At 40.1% G+C, this 16,107-nt stretch overlaps 1 protein-coding gene across 7 annotated transcripts in view; it reads left to right on the top strand.

The window, feature by feature from the left end:
* Positions 1 to 16,107, top strand: part of SIK3 (SIK family kinase 3) — a 296,083-nt gene that overhangs the window by 151,326 nt on the left and 128,650 nt on the right. The window lies entirely within an intron of this gene.

Genomic DNA, 16,107 nt, shown 5'->3' with positions numbered 1-16,107 from the left:
AGTACCCTCCTAGGATACTACTACTGAACATTAATGAGGTACCACTGTCCCAATCTATTCTGTGTCTCCTGGGCATGTCTAAAACTGTAGAAGGGGGAAAAAAAATCTTTGGATTGACCCCAGAGGTTAGTGGAACCATGAAAATAATTGGCTTGTTAAATTGATTTGACAGACATTCATTAAGCACCTACTATGCGCTTCGTATAATACATTGGTCTGGGCATTGATGTTACAAAGATAGTGAAAAACCTGGGAGGAAGGAATAAGGTTACATAAAGTACTAAAGGGCACTGATAAGGAGATGATCAATTCTGTTTGGGAGTTGTCTAGAAAAGCATCTCATATACACATGTTTTTAGAACAACAGAATACAGTTTTGCTTTGTTATTTAAAAAAAGGAATTCACATTCTTAGTCAACAGTGGCACTGGGTGCTCTTTTGGGTCCCAGTCTTCCCTAACCGCCCTGGTTGGATGAGATCTGTTACTCCCTCAAATTTATAGTATTCTGTCTGTTTTCTTTACATTGTACATTTGTCCGATTCTGGAAAAATGTTAAAGATCTTAATGTTCTCATTTTAGTAAATAAACCTCTTACTTTTTCTTTATCTTGTCTTTCTAATCTCATTTTCTCTCCTTTTATCCCTTCATCATTTTATATTTTATCCAGTGTGACTTTTTATAAGCTATCTTAAACATTTTCTGAATCAAAGTGAAATATAAATAAATGACATATTTGCCTTTTTGGTAGTATATGTCATATGCCTTATATTAAAAATGTGAGTCATGGGCTTCCCTGGTGGCGCAGTGGTTAAGAATCCGCCTGCCAATGCAGGGGACGTGGGTTCAAGCCCTGGGCCGGGAAGATTCCACATGCCGTGGAGCAACTAAGCCTGTGCGCCACAACTACTGAGCCTGTGCTCTAGAGCCCACGAACCACAACTACTGAAGCCTAGAGCCCGTGCTCCGCAATAAGAGAAGCCACCGCAATGAGAAGCCTGCGCTTCGCAACCAAGAGTAGCCCCTGCTCACCACAGCCAGAGAAAGCCCATGCACATCAATGAAGACCCAATGCAGCCAAAAGTAAATAAAATAAATAAATTTATTAAAAATAAATAAATAAAATGTGAGCCAGTATAAAATGAGTCAGTGATTTAAGTACTTTTAACCCCACAATACTGAGCAAAGTGCCTTGCATATAGTATATAGTACATAGAAGTAGATATGCACTTAGTGCCTTGCGTGTTTGTTGAATGAATGATTGATGTACGTATGAGAAAGTCTGCTGTTTCGGGTCTCCTCAGCCCGCATCTGGTTTGCCTATCTATCAGACTGCCTGCCCTGTTTGATCCAGATGAACTGGCTGAGTATATAACCAGTGTTTTGCTCAGCACACCTCCTTGTGTGTATGTATTTAAGCCTACTTCCAGACTAGATGCCAGGGAGTCAAGTGCATGGCAAAATGAAGACTGGCACTGAGGAAATTTCAAGAGAGGTAATCCAGTAATAATGGCCAGTGGTTCCTCTGAATCTTGTTCCCTCAAGTTGTTGAACTTCAGAGAGATGTAAAATTGCTTGCATTAGGGTAGATCTGTGATTTTGTTTTGATAATGGATTAAAGTGAAAAGGTCATCCATGATATTGCTGTGGATGAATGTGATACTGATCAGGGAATGTGCCGATTTTTTTAAGTCTGCATGCTTCCATTAGCAACTTAAGAATATTGAAACGCTGCTGCTTATTCTTTTTACATCAAAAATAGAGAAGTACTGGGACTTCCCTGGTGGTCCAGTGGTTAAGACTCCACGCTCCCAAAGCAGGGGGCCCAGCTTTGATCTCTGGGCAGGGAACTAGATCCCACATACTGCAACTAAGAGCTGGCGCAGCCAAATAAATAAATACTAAAAAAAAAATAAAGAGAGACAAATACCATATTTTCATCCTGTTGAATCTGCCTCTTTCTCATGCCACTGGGTTTGGGCAAGTTTATATGTAACTGATATTTTTCTGGTCGTAAAATTACAGCTATATTTATGAGAATATTTTCTAATTTCTTAGAGTTAAGCTCTAATATGGATTTAGGAGGCTTACTGTTTATTGTGTTTTTTGAATAAAATTTTTTCCCTTGTTTTCAACTGTGAAAACAAGTGAGTGAAAAGCCTTATTATCAAGGTGCATAGCTTTGCTGGACCTCTGGATGATGTTTAAGGGAAAATATAGTCCCTGCCCTCAAGGAAATTGTTGTCTTGTATAGTTAGAATGAACCAGGTACAAGTAGAGAACAGTCACAGTTTATCCTCAGGAGCTAGGTTGTTGAGAGGATTAGGAATGATCACTAGGAGATCAAAGTACTGGAGTCTTCTCAAAGAACCTGAACTGTGTCCTGGAAGGGTAGTTAATATTTGCGCAGGTAGAAAGTAGGGGTAAGAGGTGCCTGGCAAGTGGACCTTTTAAGAAGACTGTAGTTGCTGCAAAGGCAGAAATGAAAAAGTATGTTTTGTGTGAAGTTGAGTGAAGAGTAGTAGGACGAAAACTGATTGTTTGGGGGCAGTAACTGGAGAGATTGTGTGGGGACAGGTTTCAGAGGATATTGAAAGCCAGACCCATAGTTTTGAGTTTGTGAGTAAACATGGCTCCTCATGCACTGTGAAAGGATGATTTTAGGAACTTTAGTCTGACAGTGATACTATAGGGGATAGTTTGCAGTATATATAACCATGGTCAAGATGAGGAAATTAATTAGATAATCTCAAAGGGATTTTGTGATCATTTATTGAATCCTTACCGAGCACTGTTTGCCCTAAGTGCTTTAATCATTATTTCATTTAAACCTGACAGCTACCCTGTGAGTTAGATATTATTACTCTCTTTACCTTAACCAGTGAGGAAACTGAAGCACAGCAAGGGCAAGAAACTTTCTTAAGGTCCCAAAACTAATAAGGAGTAGAGCTTCAGAAACCATGGTCTTAACCACCATGCTCCAAAATATTATGTTTTCCAGAGAAAATAAAATTAACATTCTTTTCTTCTGTGTAATTTTTTCCCCTTATTAATTCCGTATCTCCTTAACTACAAAACGATTTAGTGGCCTTAGAACAAAGGTTTGCCTTGGGGATTTCAAGTAGGTTCGCTCACTTCAAACTCTTTTCAAAACCAGTAATTACTGGCTGCTTATAAATAATACTTCATAATTTCACTTTTTTCTTTCTAAACTGTGGTAAATCAAAACAACTTTAGACTGGACTTTAAGGAAGAAGGGAGGCTAGCAAATTTCACAAGTGTTTCTGGCTCGCTGAGTTTCTTTACCTGGGTCAGCTTATATAAACAGTAATAGTTTTTGTATTTATGTCTGTTTAAATATACCATTATACTTATTTAAATGTAAGCTGACAGAAGCTCTTTTTAAAAAAATAACACAGACACACACAAAGTTTGGGTTTCTGCAGTCAGAAGATTCATCATGGATTCCGAATTCATTTGCGGTCGTTCTAATTGATGGACATGTACTGTGTAATTTAGAAGAGGGCGTTGCTTGGCAGTTGGTGTTCTTGCTCCAGGTCCCCTTTGTCATTCGTGACAATTGGTCTCTTTGCAGCACATCTTTTTAGGGCAAGGGATTGAGCTCCTGTAAAAGCATTCAGAGGTTTTCCAACTAACGATTTTTCCTCTTATTCTTTACTGTTTGGTTTCTTTGGCAACCTGGCCTCCGCTATCACCCTGCTGACATCTTACAGCCCCTGTTCCTCTCCCCATTCCCTTCCATTACTTGAGGGTTTTTTTCCCTTGTTGCTTTAGGTCTGCACTGGAAGAATATGCATGTTTTCTTAAATTTCCATTCCTGTATGTTTCTCAGAATATATTAGAAGGATAGAGAGAGAAAAAAAATCACTTACAGAAGCTAAGTAACCTTGTCTTTTTGGGTGTCAGGGTTTCTGCCATAAAAGGTTACGTTTATTCTGTTGCCTATAGTGTCTTTTTGTTGTTGTTGTTAAACAGTAATAAAAAAAATGTTTTCCAGTTAATCCAGACATTTTATAATTAAAATATGTTAATAATGCAAGGTATTGTAGAGGGAAAAATAATCTGGAAATAGTGTGGTTACTATAGGGTTACTCTAATTTTTTTTTTTTAATCAATTGTGTCTATGAAAAGGCATTTCTATTACTGTGGGGAGGAGAAAGGAAGTAAAGATCTAAAAATCTGCTGTTCATATTTGGTCCTTTAGTGATAACGTTTTGAATCCCAACTCCTCATGCTGTTACCTCCCTATCCTGGGCAGTGGTGGCCATTTCTGCTACCTAAAGCACAGTGAAAAGCCCTACTTCTTTAAATACAAACAAAACAATTTGTACAGTTAATATATATTAGGTGCTACATGTTTGATCCTGACTATAGTGCTAGTTGCCATGTCATTTACTTTTACCTTTGGAAATATTTTACTTTGGCCTCAATGTAATTTAAAAATATGCTGGAGAGCATATGGAGTGTATGTAGGTAAGAAGTAGATAAGACAGGAAGAGATAGGAACAGAAATAGTAGGAATTACTACACAAATGCCTTTCCCTATAGGTGCAAAATATATGAGGTTTCTGTATGTGTGTCTAAATATATGAAAAGATAAGATGACTCCCTTTCTCGGTGTGTGTAATAACTTGATGATATATATGTATGAATGTATATGTATATGTACATAGATGTGTGTGGTATAAGTTAAGAATGAAAAACCTGGGGACTTCCCTGGTGGCGCGGTGGTTAAGAATCTGCCTGCCAGTGCAGGGGACACGGGTTCAATCCCTGGTCCGGAAGATCCCACATGCTGCAGAACAACTAAGCCCGTGCGCCACAGCTACTGAGCCTGCGCTCTAGAGCCCACAAGCCACAACTGCTGAACCTGCATGCCACAACTACTGAAGTCTGTGCGCCCTAGAGCCCGCACGCTCTAGGGCCCACGTGGCGCAACTCCTGAGTCGGCACGCTGCAACTACTGAAGCCCGTGCTCCTAGAGCCCATGCTCTGCAACAAGAGAAGCCCTGCAGTGAGAAGCCCGTGCATCACAGCAAAGAGTAGCCCCCGCTCGCCGCAGCTAGAGAAAGCCCGTGCACAGCAATGAAGACCCAGTGTAGCCAAAAAAAAAAAAAAAAAAAAGCACACAAAACAATGTATTCAAATAAAAGTGAATCTATTAAAAAAATAATAAAGCTGTGTTTTTAAAAAAAAAGAATGAAAAATCTGCTGTAGAAGCAAAAAGAGGGAGGAATTAATTTTGCTTGAAGAAGTCAGGGTAGGCTACATTAAAAACATTGCCCACAGACCTGGCCTTAGGAGAGTGAATGAGAATTACTAGTTGTGTACATTAGTTAGTGCCAAAAAGTGTGGGGAGTGGGGAAGGGGGCAGTAGCTGGAATATTGGAAGATACAATTGAAAGGTAGGTTGGAGGCAGATTGTGAAATACAATTTGACTTCATTGTTTAAGCAATAGGCAATCACCAAAATATATTTTTGGTTCAGTCTTTTAGATCAGGTTCGTGTTTTGAGAGTATCTCTAATAATATAAAATAATGTGTACTTCATGACAGAAACTGTATGATAAATGATGAATTAATAACTTAATTATTAGGATGAACAAATTATGCCTGGTTTCCCCCTTCCTTCAATTAAAAAAAAATCTGTACTGAGGTAGTTTTATATAGTGATTGAGTTAGTATCTGATATTGAACTCCTAGTCTCCCACTTATTAGCTGTTTCTCTGACTTTGGATAAGCCTCAATCTCGGTTTAATTCATTGGTAAAACAAGCACAGTAATGCCTACCTCAGAGCACTGTTTTGAGGATTAGATTGAATGAGGTAATATACATAAAGCCCAGTACTTCACACAGAAAACTTATCTATGTAGCGATTATTATTTTGTGATACTGCTTTCATGATAGAAGAACATTTTTGGAATGTGAGGGATTAATGGTTTGGGGAAGTGAAGCAGGAGACCTTTGGTAAGTAGATTAATTAGGAAGTAGATTAATTATTGCTTTATCCAAACAATGCTTTTAGGTGACAAGGGAATTCAGAGTAGAAGAGAAGATTTGGCAGTGGAAGAGAAAATGTGATCAGTTTAATTATGGATGGGCTGACTTTCCAGTATAATGGAGAAGATGAGGGTGATATCCAGGGGGTGATGGTTGGAAATATGAAGCCTGGAGATACAGACATGGAAGCTATTATGGTCTGATTGGAGATATCTGAGTCTGGGAGGAGTGACTGAGTAGCAGCCTAAGCAGAGAGAGCGAGCCTTAAGGAAAACTAAGGTTTAAGAATTGAGAGCCTGTCAAAGAGGTTATTCCTGTTTAACTCTAGGGATATAGTTCACTGGTCTTTTGTCCTATATTCTTTTTTAAATTTTATTTATTTATTTATGGCTGCGTTGGGTCTTCGTTGCTGCGTGCAGGCTTTCTCTGGTTGCGGTGAGCGGGGGCTACTCTTCATTGTGGTGCACGGGCTTCTCACCACGGTGGCCTCTCCCGTTGCAGAGCACGGGCTCTAGGCACGCGGGCCTCAGCAGCCATGGCACGAGGGCTTCAGCAGTTGTGGCACGCGGGTTCTCGAGCGCAGGCTCAGCAGTTGTGGCGCACGGGCCCAGTTGCTCCGCGGCACGTGGGATCCTCCCGAACCAGGGCTTGAACCCGTGTCCCCTGCATTGGCAGGCGGATTCCCAACCACTGCGCCACCAGGGAAGCCCCTGTCCTATATTCTTGAAGAAACTAGAGAAATAATGTTTTTTAAATGTACTTTTAAATATTTATTTTAATAAAATAATCCGTACTGTTATACTAAGATATTCAAATCTGTATTCTGCAGGCCCGTAAGTTTAGACTTGTTGCTTTATTCATTAATGTATACAGGATATACCCAACTTTGGTTAGCTTTCTGACTGTTGGGGCTCATTCATAACGTTTTCTCCCGTTCTCTCTCAAAGGGGGAAAATGTTCATTCTTTAATCTGGGGAAGCTCTCTGATGTTGGCAGGTTTCCTCCTCCTCAAGTCTAGACACTTGGCCTCTATAGTAGCTTTGTATTCAGGAAAGTTCTCACCTCTGAATTGTAGACTTAGTGCAGATTCGCTGGTACTTGGCTAGTCAAGAGCCCTACAGTGATTGGTATTAGTAAACCCCATGTTGTATTGCTTGCCAAGCAGCTTGCATAGTCGGTGTGTCTGGCCATAGACTTTACATGACTGCACCGTTAAGACACAGACTGTCTTACTGCCTTCTCACAGAATATCTACGCTTTCCAATTTATTTTTTTCTGGGGGAGAGGGGAAAAAGAATCTTTTGCCCCTGTCTCCAGACTGATATTTAAATTTTGGCTGCTTTGGATCTGGTGTAATAAAATATTAAAGAGACTCGGAAGTTATTAGAACAGAAGTTTCAATTGCTTATTTCCCAGTTTGCCGTAAGGTTTAACTTAGGCCCTATGTGTAATTTTAGTTACCTTTTTGAGTTAAACTGTCAGAAACTATCTTGCTTAGGTTAAAGATTTAGTTGTTAATTGTCCCGCCTCGTCCTACTTCACGTGTCAAAATCTACACATGGGATTTTAATTTGGAAATCCACAGTAATAGGAAGTTAATTCCACAGGGTCAGGTCTAATTTTTCATTTTAATGTACTCAATCCCTTTTATTTATTTATTTATATTTTTGGCTGCGTTGGGTCTTCGTTGCTGCGCGTGGGCTTTTCTCTGGTTGTGGCGAGCGGGGGCTACTCTTCGTTGCTGTGCGTGGGCTTCTCATTGCGGTGGCTTCTGTTGTTGCGGAGCGTGGGCTCTAGGTGCACAGGCTTCAGTAGTTGTGGCACGCGGGCTCAGTTGTTGTGGCTCACGGGCTCTAGAGCACAGGCTCAGTAGTTGTGGCACACCGGCTTAGTTGCTCCACGGCATGTGGTATCTTCCCGGGCCAGGGCTCAAACCCGTGTCCCCTGCATTGGCAGGAGGATTCTTAACCACTGTGCCACCAGGGAAGCCCCCCTTCTTTATCTTAGACTACTCACTGAAAATAACTTGGGTTGCCTTTAGTTTTAATGCAGAACTTTTATTAGGATTTTATGGTGCTGTATCTGTTTGGTCCTGGAGGTGTGTGTGGCGTTGTGGGTGGGGTGGGGGGCTGACCTTGTCTTCTTGATCTGTAGGGACTTAGAAAGATAGTTTCTATCGGTGTTGTTTTCAGGAAGCACAGTGGCAGAATACTGAAGTGCAAGTTTGTACAGACTTTAAAGAAGTGTAAGGTGGGCTATGAAGTTAAAATGTTAAATTAGTTTCCGGTCTGCCCACATTGTTTCCAAAGTTCACTTTACATTTTAAAAGCCTTTACTGATTTTTAAAGCAAATATAGAGAATTGCATGAAAACACAGATCATCTGAGGGACATTTGAACTCGCAGAAATAATGAATGTAGAAGGAAGAGTCCTGCTGGCTAGGCGTTACAGGCTAGAAACCTGCATTTAAAGTTTAAACTGCTTGGGTAAGATGACTTATTTTCCTGGTTTATCCTTATATTTTTTACCCCTGTGTCCCTTTGCCATTATCGCCCACAACATAGAAGAATATTCTTTTGTTTATTGTAGTTTTATTTGAAAGAGAGACTAGAGTGTGGCTTATATAGGGGCAAGAGGGAGAATTGAGGTCTTTTCAACGTTAGGCATTTCTGTCAATGGACACGGCATGTGTCCTCTTTTAGGTCCTTTACTAACGTTTTCTAGCTTTCTCCATAAAATTCTCACACATTTTTGTAATGCTTTTTCCAAGGCTTGTGATAGTTTGTGGCTATTGTGAATGTGTTCTTTTAAAAATTATTATCATCACATCTTCTTATAAATTAATGTTGGTATATTAGAAAGTTACTGAATTTTTATATGCTGGGATCTCATAATTTATTCTGTACATAGGTTTTACTTATCCCTTCAGTGCTTCAGTTTCATCATCTGTGAAACAAAGGGCTTGGGTTAGAATAAGATATTTCTAGTGTTAACATTACATGGTTCTGTGTTGAGGTAGTGTCCTTTGTGTTGAGGTAATGTCCTTTGTGTTGAGGTAGTGTCCTTTGTGTTGAGGTAGTGTCCTTTGTGTTGAGGTAATGTCCTTTGTGTTGAGGTAATGTCCTTTGTGTTGAGGTAGTGTCCTTTGTGTTGAGGTAATGTCCTTTGTGTTGAGGTAGTGTCCTTTGTGTTGAGGTAGTGTCCTTTGTGTTGAGGTAATGTCCTTTGTGTTGAGGTAGTGTCCTTTGTGTTGAGGTAATGTCCTTTGTGTTGAGGTAATGTCCTTTGTGTTGAGGTAGTGTCCTTTGTGTTGAGGTAGTGTCCTTTGTGTTGAGGTAATGTCCTTTGTGTTGAGGTAATGTCCTTTGTGTTGAGGTAATGTCCTTTGTGTTGAGGTAATGTCCTTTGTGTTGAGGTAATGTCCTTTGTGTTGAGGTAATGTCCTTTGTGTTGAGGTAATGTCCTTTGTGTTGAGGTAGTGTCCTTTGTGTTGAGGTAGTGTCCTTTGTGTTGAGGTAATGTCCTTTGTGTTGAGGTAGTGTCCTTTGTGTTGAGGTAATGTCCTTTGTGTTGAGGTAATGTCCTTTGTGTTGAGGTAGTGTCCTTTGTGTTGAGGTAATGTCCTTTGTGTTGAGGTAATGTCCTTTGTGTTGAGGTAGTGTCCTTTGTGTTGAGGTAGTGTCCTTTGTGTTGAGGTAATGTCCTTTGTGTTGAGGTAGTGTCCTTTGTGTTGAGGTAGTGTCCTTTGTGTTGAGGTAGTGTCCTTTGTGTTGAGGTAATGTCCTTTGTGTTGAGGTAGTGTCCTTTGTGTTGAGGTAATGTCCTTTGTGTTGAGGTAATGTCCTTTGTGTTGAGGTAATGTCCTTTGTGTTGAGGTAATGTCCTTTGTGTTGAGGTAGTGTCCTTTGTGTTGAGGTAATGTCCTTTGTGTTGAGGTAGTGTCCTTTGTGTTGAGGTAGTGTCCTTTGTGTTGAGGTAGTGTCCTTTGTGTTGAGGTAGTGTCCTTTGTGTTGAGGTAGTGTCCTTTGTGTTGAGGTAATGTCCTTTGTGTTGAGGTAGTGTCCTTTGTGTTGAGGTAATGTCCTTTGTGTTGAGGTAATGTCCTTTGTGTTGAGGTAATGTCCTTTGTGTTGAGGTAGTGTCCTTTGTGTTGAGGTAGTGTCCTTTGTGTTGAGGTAGTGTCCTTTGTGTTGAGGTAGTGTCCTTTGTGTTGAGGTAATGTCCTTTGTGTTGAGGTAATGTCCTTTGTGTTGAGGTAATGTCCTTTGTGTTGAGGTAATGTCCTTTGTGTTGAGGTAATGTCCTTTGTGTTGAGGTAGTGTCCTTTGTGTTGAGGTAATGTCCTTTGTGTTGAGGTAGTGTCCTTTGTGTTGAGGTAGTGTCCTTTGTGTTGAGGTAGTGTCCTTTGTGTTGAGGTAGTGTCCTTTGTGTTGAGGTAGTGTCCTTTGTGTTGAGGTAATGTCCTTTGTGTTGAGGTAATGTCCTTTGTGTTGAGGTAATGTCCTTTGTGTTGAGGTAGTGTCCTTTGTGTTGAGGTAGTGTCCTTTGTGTTGAGGTAGTGTCCTTTGTGTTGAGGTAGTGTCCTTTGTGTTGAGGTAATGTCCTTTGTGTTGAGGTAGTGTCCTTTGTGTTGAGGTAATGTCCTTTGTGTTGAGGTAGTGTCCTTTGTGTTGAGGTAGTGTCCTTTGTGTTGAGGTAGTGTCCTTTGTGTTGAGGTAGTGTCCTTTGTGTTGAGGTAGTGTCCTTTGTGTTGAGGTAGTGTCCTTTGTGTTGAGGTAGTGTCCTTTGTGTTGAGGTAATGTCCTTTGTGTTGAGGTAATGTCCTTTGTGTTGAGGTAATGTCCTTTGTGTTGAGGTAATGTCCTTTGTGTTGAGGTAGTGTCCTTTGTGTTGAGGTAGTGTCCTTTGTGTTGAGGTAGTGTCCTTTGTGTTGAGGTAGTGTCCTTTGTGTTGAGGTAGTGTCCTTTGTGTTGAGGTAGTGTCCTTTGTGTTGAGGTAGTGTCCTTTGTGTTGAGGTAGTGTCCTTTGTGTTGAGGTAATGTCCTTTGTGTTGAGGTAGTGTCCTTTGTGTTGAGGTAGTGTCCTTTGTGTTGAGGTAATGTCCTTTGTGTTGAGGTAATGTCCTTTGTGTTGAGGTAATGTCCTTTGTGTTGAGGTAGTGTCCTTTGTGTTGAGGTAATGTCCTTTGTGTTGAGGTAATGTCCTTTGTGTTGAGGTAATGTCCTTTGTGTTGAGGTAATGTCCTTTGTGTTGAGGTAGTGTCCTTTGTGTTGAGGTAGTGTCCTTTGTGTTGAGGTAATGTCCTTTGTGTTGAGGTAGTGTCCTTTGTGTTGAGGTAATGTCCTTTGTGTTGAGGTAATGTCCTTTGTGTTGAGGTAATGTCCTTTGTGTTGAGGTAATGTCCTTTGTGTTGAGGTAATGTCCTTTGTGTTGAGGTAGTGTCCTTTGTGTTGAGGTAGTGTCCTTTGTGTTGAGGTAATGTCCTTTGTGTTGAGGTAGTGTCCTTTGTGTTGAGGCAGTGTCCTTTGTGTTGAGGTAATGTCCTTTGTGTTGAGGTAATGTCCTTTGTGTTGAGGTAATGTCCTTTGTGTTGAGGTAGTGTCCTTTGTGTTGAGGTAGTGTCCTTTGTGTTGAGGTAGTGTCCTTTGTGTTGAGGTAATGTCCTTTGTGTTGAGGTAGTGTCCTTTGTGTTGAGGTAGTGTCCTTTGTGTTGAGGTAATGTCCTTTGTGTTGAGGTAATGTCCTTTGTGTTGAGGTAGTGTCCTTTGTGTTGAGGTAGTGTCCTTTGTGTTGAGGTAATGTCCTTTGTGTTGAGGTAATGTCCTTTGTGTTGAGGTAGTGTCCTTTGTGTTGAGGTAATGTCCTTTGTGTTGAGGTAATGTCCTTTGTGTTGAGGTAATGTCCTTTGTGTTGAGGTAGTGTCCTTTGTGTTGAGGTAGTGTCCTTTGTGTTGAGGTAGTGTCCTTTGTGTTGAGGTAATGTCCTTTGTGTTGAGGTAGTGTCCTTTGTGTTGAGGTAATGTCCTTTGTGTTGAGGTAGTGTCCTTTGTGTTGAGGTAATGTCCTTTGTGTTGAGGTAATGTCCTTTGTGTTGAGGTAATGTCCTTTGTGTTGAGGTAGTGTCCTTTGTGTTGAGGTAGTGTCCTTTGTGTTGAGGTAATGTCCTTTGTGTTGAGGTAGTGTCCTTTGTGTTGAGGTAGTGTCCTTTGTGTTGAGGTAGTGTCCTTTGTGTTGAGGTAATGTCCTTTGTGTTGAGGTAATGTCCTTTGTGTTGAGGTAATGTCCTTTGTGTTGAGGTAGTGTCCTTTGTGTTGAGGTAGTGTCCTTTGTGTTGAGGTAATGTCCTTTGTGTTGAGGTAGTGTCCTTTGTGTTGAGGTAATGTCCTTTGTGTTGAGGTAGTGTCCTTTGTGTTGAGGTAATGTCCTTTACATACTTCAAGAGGTAAGTGGGAGTTGTACCACCCAACTACAGGCAAGTTCTGTGAATACAGCCAAACCTAGCTTTTGTTCATATGTGTTTGCATGTGTTTAACACACTCAGGTCTCTGTATAATGATTCTTGAACATCTTGAGGTAAAGAGTGAATACTTAACATTTTAAAAATAACTCTCGGGCCTCCCTGGTGGTGCAGTGGTTAAGAGTCCGCCTGCCGATGCAGGGGACACGGGTTCGTGCCCCGGTCTGGGAAGATCCCACATGCCGCGGAGTGGCTGGACCCGTGAGCCATGGCCGCTGAGCCTGCGCGTCCGGAGCCTGTGCTCTGCAACAGGAGAGGCCGCAACAGTGAGAGGCCTGCGTACCACACACACACACAAAAAAAACCTCTCAAATGTACAGTTTCTTATTCTGGTTGAAATGGTTTACTATTATCTTTTCACCCTGCATTTTAGTTTGTTGCTGTGTTAGATTTACTGCATATTTTCTCTCCTAAAGATAGATGGTCTTTAAGTCACAGTTTTTATAAATATTTGCATCTCAAGTCAAATTTTTTCCTACAACATGGGTTTCATTTGGTGAGCTTCACTGGAGCAGGTTATGTTAAGAGAGCTTTCTACCACATGTTTATTCACTTCCATACCTCTGTCCCAAGTATCCTATGTGCCAGTGTCAGAAGATTCCCCTGGGAGTGTGAGTAGTATTCTTGGAGAATTATTTTAATATTTATTTCTGCTGGGTGGAGGGAAGCAGATGCTGTACTTGTTATCTCTGAGAATTCAATCCTAACCCCCAAGTATCCCTCAACAACATGGCATCTCTTTTATCTTTTATAAAAACATAGGTTATATAAGTTATCTAGATGGTGGTCAGGAATTTGCTTGAACAAACTGAAATGGCTAAATGAACTTTCACCCTAATTTGAATAGGGGTCCAGAAAATGAATTCAGGGCAAAGGTTGGCAGAGGTCATATTGGGGTGGCCTTGAGCTAGTACCAATACGTGTGTATTTAAATTGTGGTAAGATTAACCCTAACATAAAACGTGTCATTTTACCTGTTTTTCAGTATACAGTTAAGTAGTGTTAAGTACATTCACATTGTTGTGCAACCAAACTCCAAAACTTTTTTCATCTTGCAAAACCGAAACTCTATGCCCATTAAAAAATACCCCATTTCCCCTTCCCCCCAGCCCCTGGCAACCACCATTCCACTTTCTGTTTCTATGAGTTTGAACCATTAGTTATTTTATGAGAACTTGACCTCCTTTATGTCAGCTAAATGGATTTTGAGGATGAAGAAGAGAGTAATGGATTACTGTAAAACCAGTAGCCATCCTCCATAATCACATGAGTGTTGGTAGTTGCCAAGCCTGAGATTGGAGCAACAGCCAGTCTTCAGTAACGTGGAGTCTGGAAATTCCTGTTCCTTTTGTTGAGGAAGAGGAAGAGGACGATAGTTAGTGACTGACAGTTACGGGGCACTTACTGCTTGCCTGAGGTTGGAGGAAAGACCTGCTTCTTCTAGAATGAAAAAGAAAAGGCAAATTTGGGTGCATGAAGATATCTAGAGACATGACATTGAGGAAATTCTTCATGTCTGTTTTCTCTATCAAGCACAAGAGTGGGTCATTTGTTGAAAGTTAGGGATTTGAGCTTGACTAGAGGGCTTGAAGAAAGTGACAGAAGTTTGGAATTGCTAGGAAACAGGGTAGGGACCCATCAGGAATAAGTAGAATAATAATAATAGTGTTGGTACTAATAACAACAATAAGAACAGCCAATATTTATTAGTTATCTGTTCTATGCCAGCTACTGTTCTAGGTGATATATCTTTTAACCTTTATAGCAACTTTATTAAAGTAGTTGTTCTACAGATGTGAAACTAAGTGGTAGGGTTGGGATTCCAATTTCATTCTCTTGCCTCAAGCCCAGGCTCTTCTTTCTGCACCGTTAATGACATTGGGATTCTCTACTTGATATCAAAAGCCAGAAGTTTAGAGTGTAACAAAAAAATTGTTCTTCAGAAAAAGGTGGAAGAGTGGACTGAAAAAAATGTATATATCCAAAATATAATAAATATATTGATGCTTTTTCCCCCCAACCAGACTGATTGATGCCCTTGATGGGTTGCTTCACTAACTGAAGTGAGCTACCACAGCCCTGTAGAAACCCAGACCTGGTTATGTGACTTGACAGTTAGAGGTATCTGAAATTATAAACTCATTTTCTCCGTAAAGCCTGTGTGTCTAAAATACTGAATTGAGGTTAATGCTAGTAGGTCCTTCAGTTTCTGTGCAGGAGTAAATGAGGACCTTTTTATTTGTAGTTATACTATTCATTGAATAGGCATTGGTTGCACTGATTTTTTTGGGTGTGTTAAGGGACTGCATTACAAAGTATAATTTTTTTAAACAATAATATCTTTATGCATGTACATTATTGCTCTAAATAAATGCAAAATTTATTAAAAAGATAGCCCCTTAGAATCATATGTACAAGCTTAAGTACTTGTTTTGCTTTTATTGGATGTGTATAAAGGAACTTCCAGAGATGTAGGTGAACAAATGGAGGCCAAAAAAATTCTGATGTAAAGCAAATCAAAACAGATTAAGTTATAACAAAACCTCTGCTGACTAGCATTTTAATGTCCAGATGGACAAGCAAGCTCTTATTAATTTACCAAGGGTAAACTCATCTAGTTTGATCAGTTAATTAATTTCTAGGCTGTAATTAGTTTATATGAATACCCTTATTACTCAGATGGAAAAACTCATTGCTGTGTTATGCTTTAGATTTACATTGCCTAAAACTATAGAATGTAGCTTTGCTCCTCAAATCAGTATGTCAGATTACTTACAATTCAAACTGAGCACTTACCTTTTCCAGGTTCAACCCTTTTAAACTTGGTCATACGTCATGTGCTAAATGTATCCTGTGTACTCTCTACCTTGTTAGGATGCTAACTCTTTGATTTTAATATAAGGAAAAGAGCTATCAATAAAGTATGACATGAAATTACAGTATAGATGGATTTTATCAACTTGGTAAACACAAACTACTATACAATAGGGCTTTGTTGCAGACTCTTTTTATAAGTGGAAAACCCTTCCAAAAGACGTTTTTGAAGTTTTCTATGAAGAAAGATTGCTAGTGAATGAAAAGAACCTTTTGTAGACCTCTACTTGGGAGTCTGGTAACTGGTACTTCGGGATTCTATACACAGAGCTCCAAGGCTGGGAGAATATCTCAGAGTAAAGCTATCTAAGTTTTGCATCCAAAGCTATTAATTTCTTCAATTATGAGAAGAAACCACAAATTGTGTAATGGCCTTGGTATTTTGTTGGTACGGAGAGGATGATCTCAGAAGACTCGTAAGCCTATGTTGGGATGTGTGTGACACGTGCCTTTTCTCCGATTTTTTTTATTTCAACAGTTGCAGACACATTTTTGAAACCGTAGATATCCTAAGTTAGCAAATCTGAATCAGTGCACAAAGCGACCATTTTTGCCAGTACCAAATGCATACTTTGCTGAGTTTTCTAATCTGGGCTCCAGAGTTTATACATAGCAAATTCTAACATTTGCCAAGTTCTGTTATGACCCAGAGGGGAGTAGAGCAAAGTGGGATGAAGAATCTGGAAAAGCAAGCTGC

This window comes from Delphinapterus leucas, chromosome 7 (assembly GCF_059928025.1).
Source record: "Delphinapterus leucas isolate spDelLeu-1000000601 "Yukka" chromosome 7, BTC_Dleu_Yukka2, whole genome shotgun sequence".
Classification (NCBI taxonomy): Eukaryota; Metazoa; Chordata; class Mammalia; order Artiodactyla; family Monodontidae; genus Delphinapterus; species Delphinapterus leucas.
This window is presented reverse-complemented; position numbering and strand designations above follow the sequence as displayed.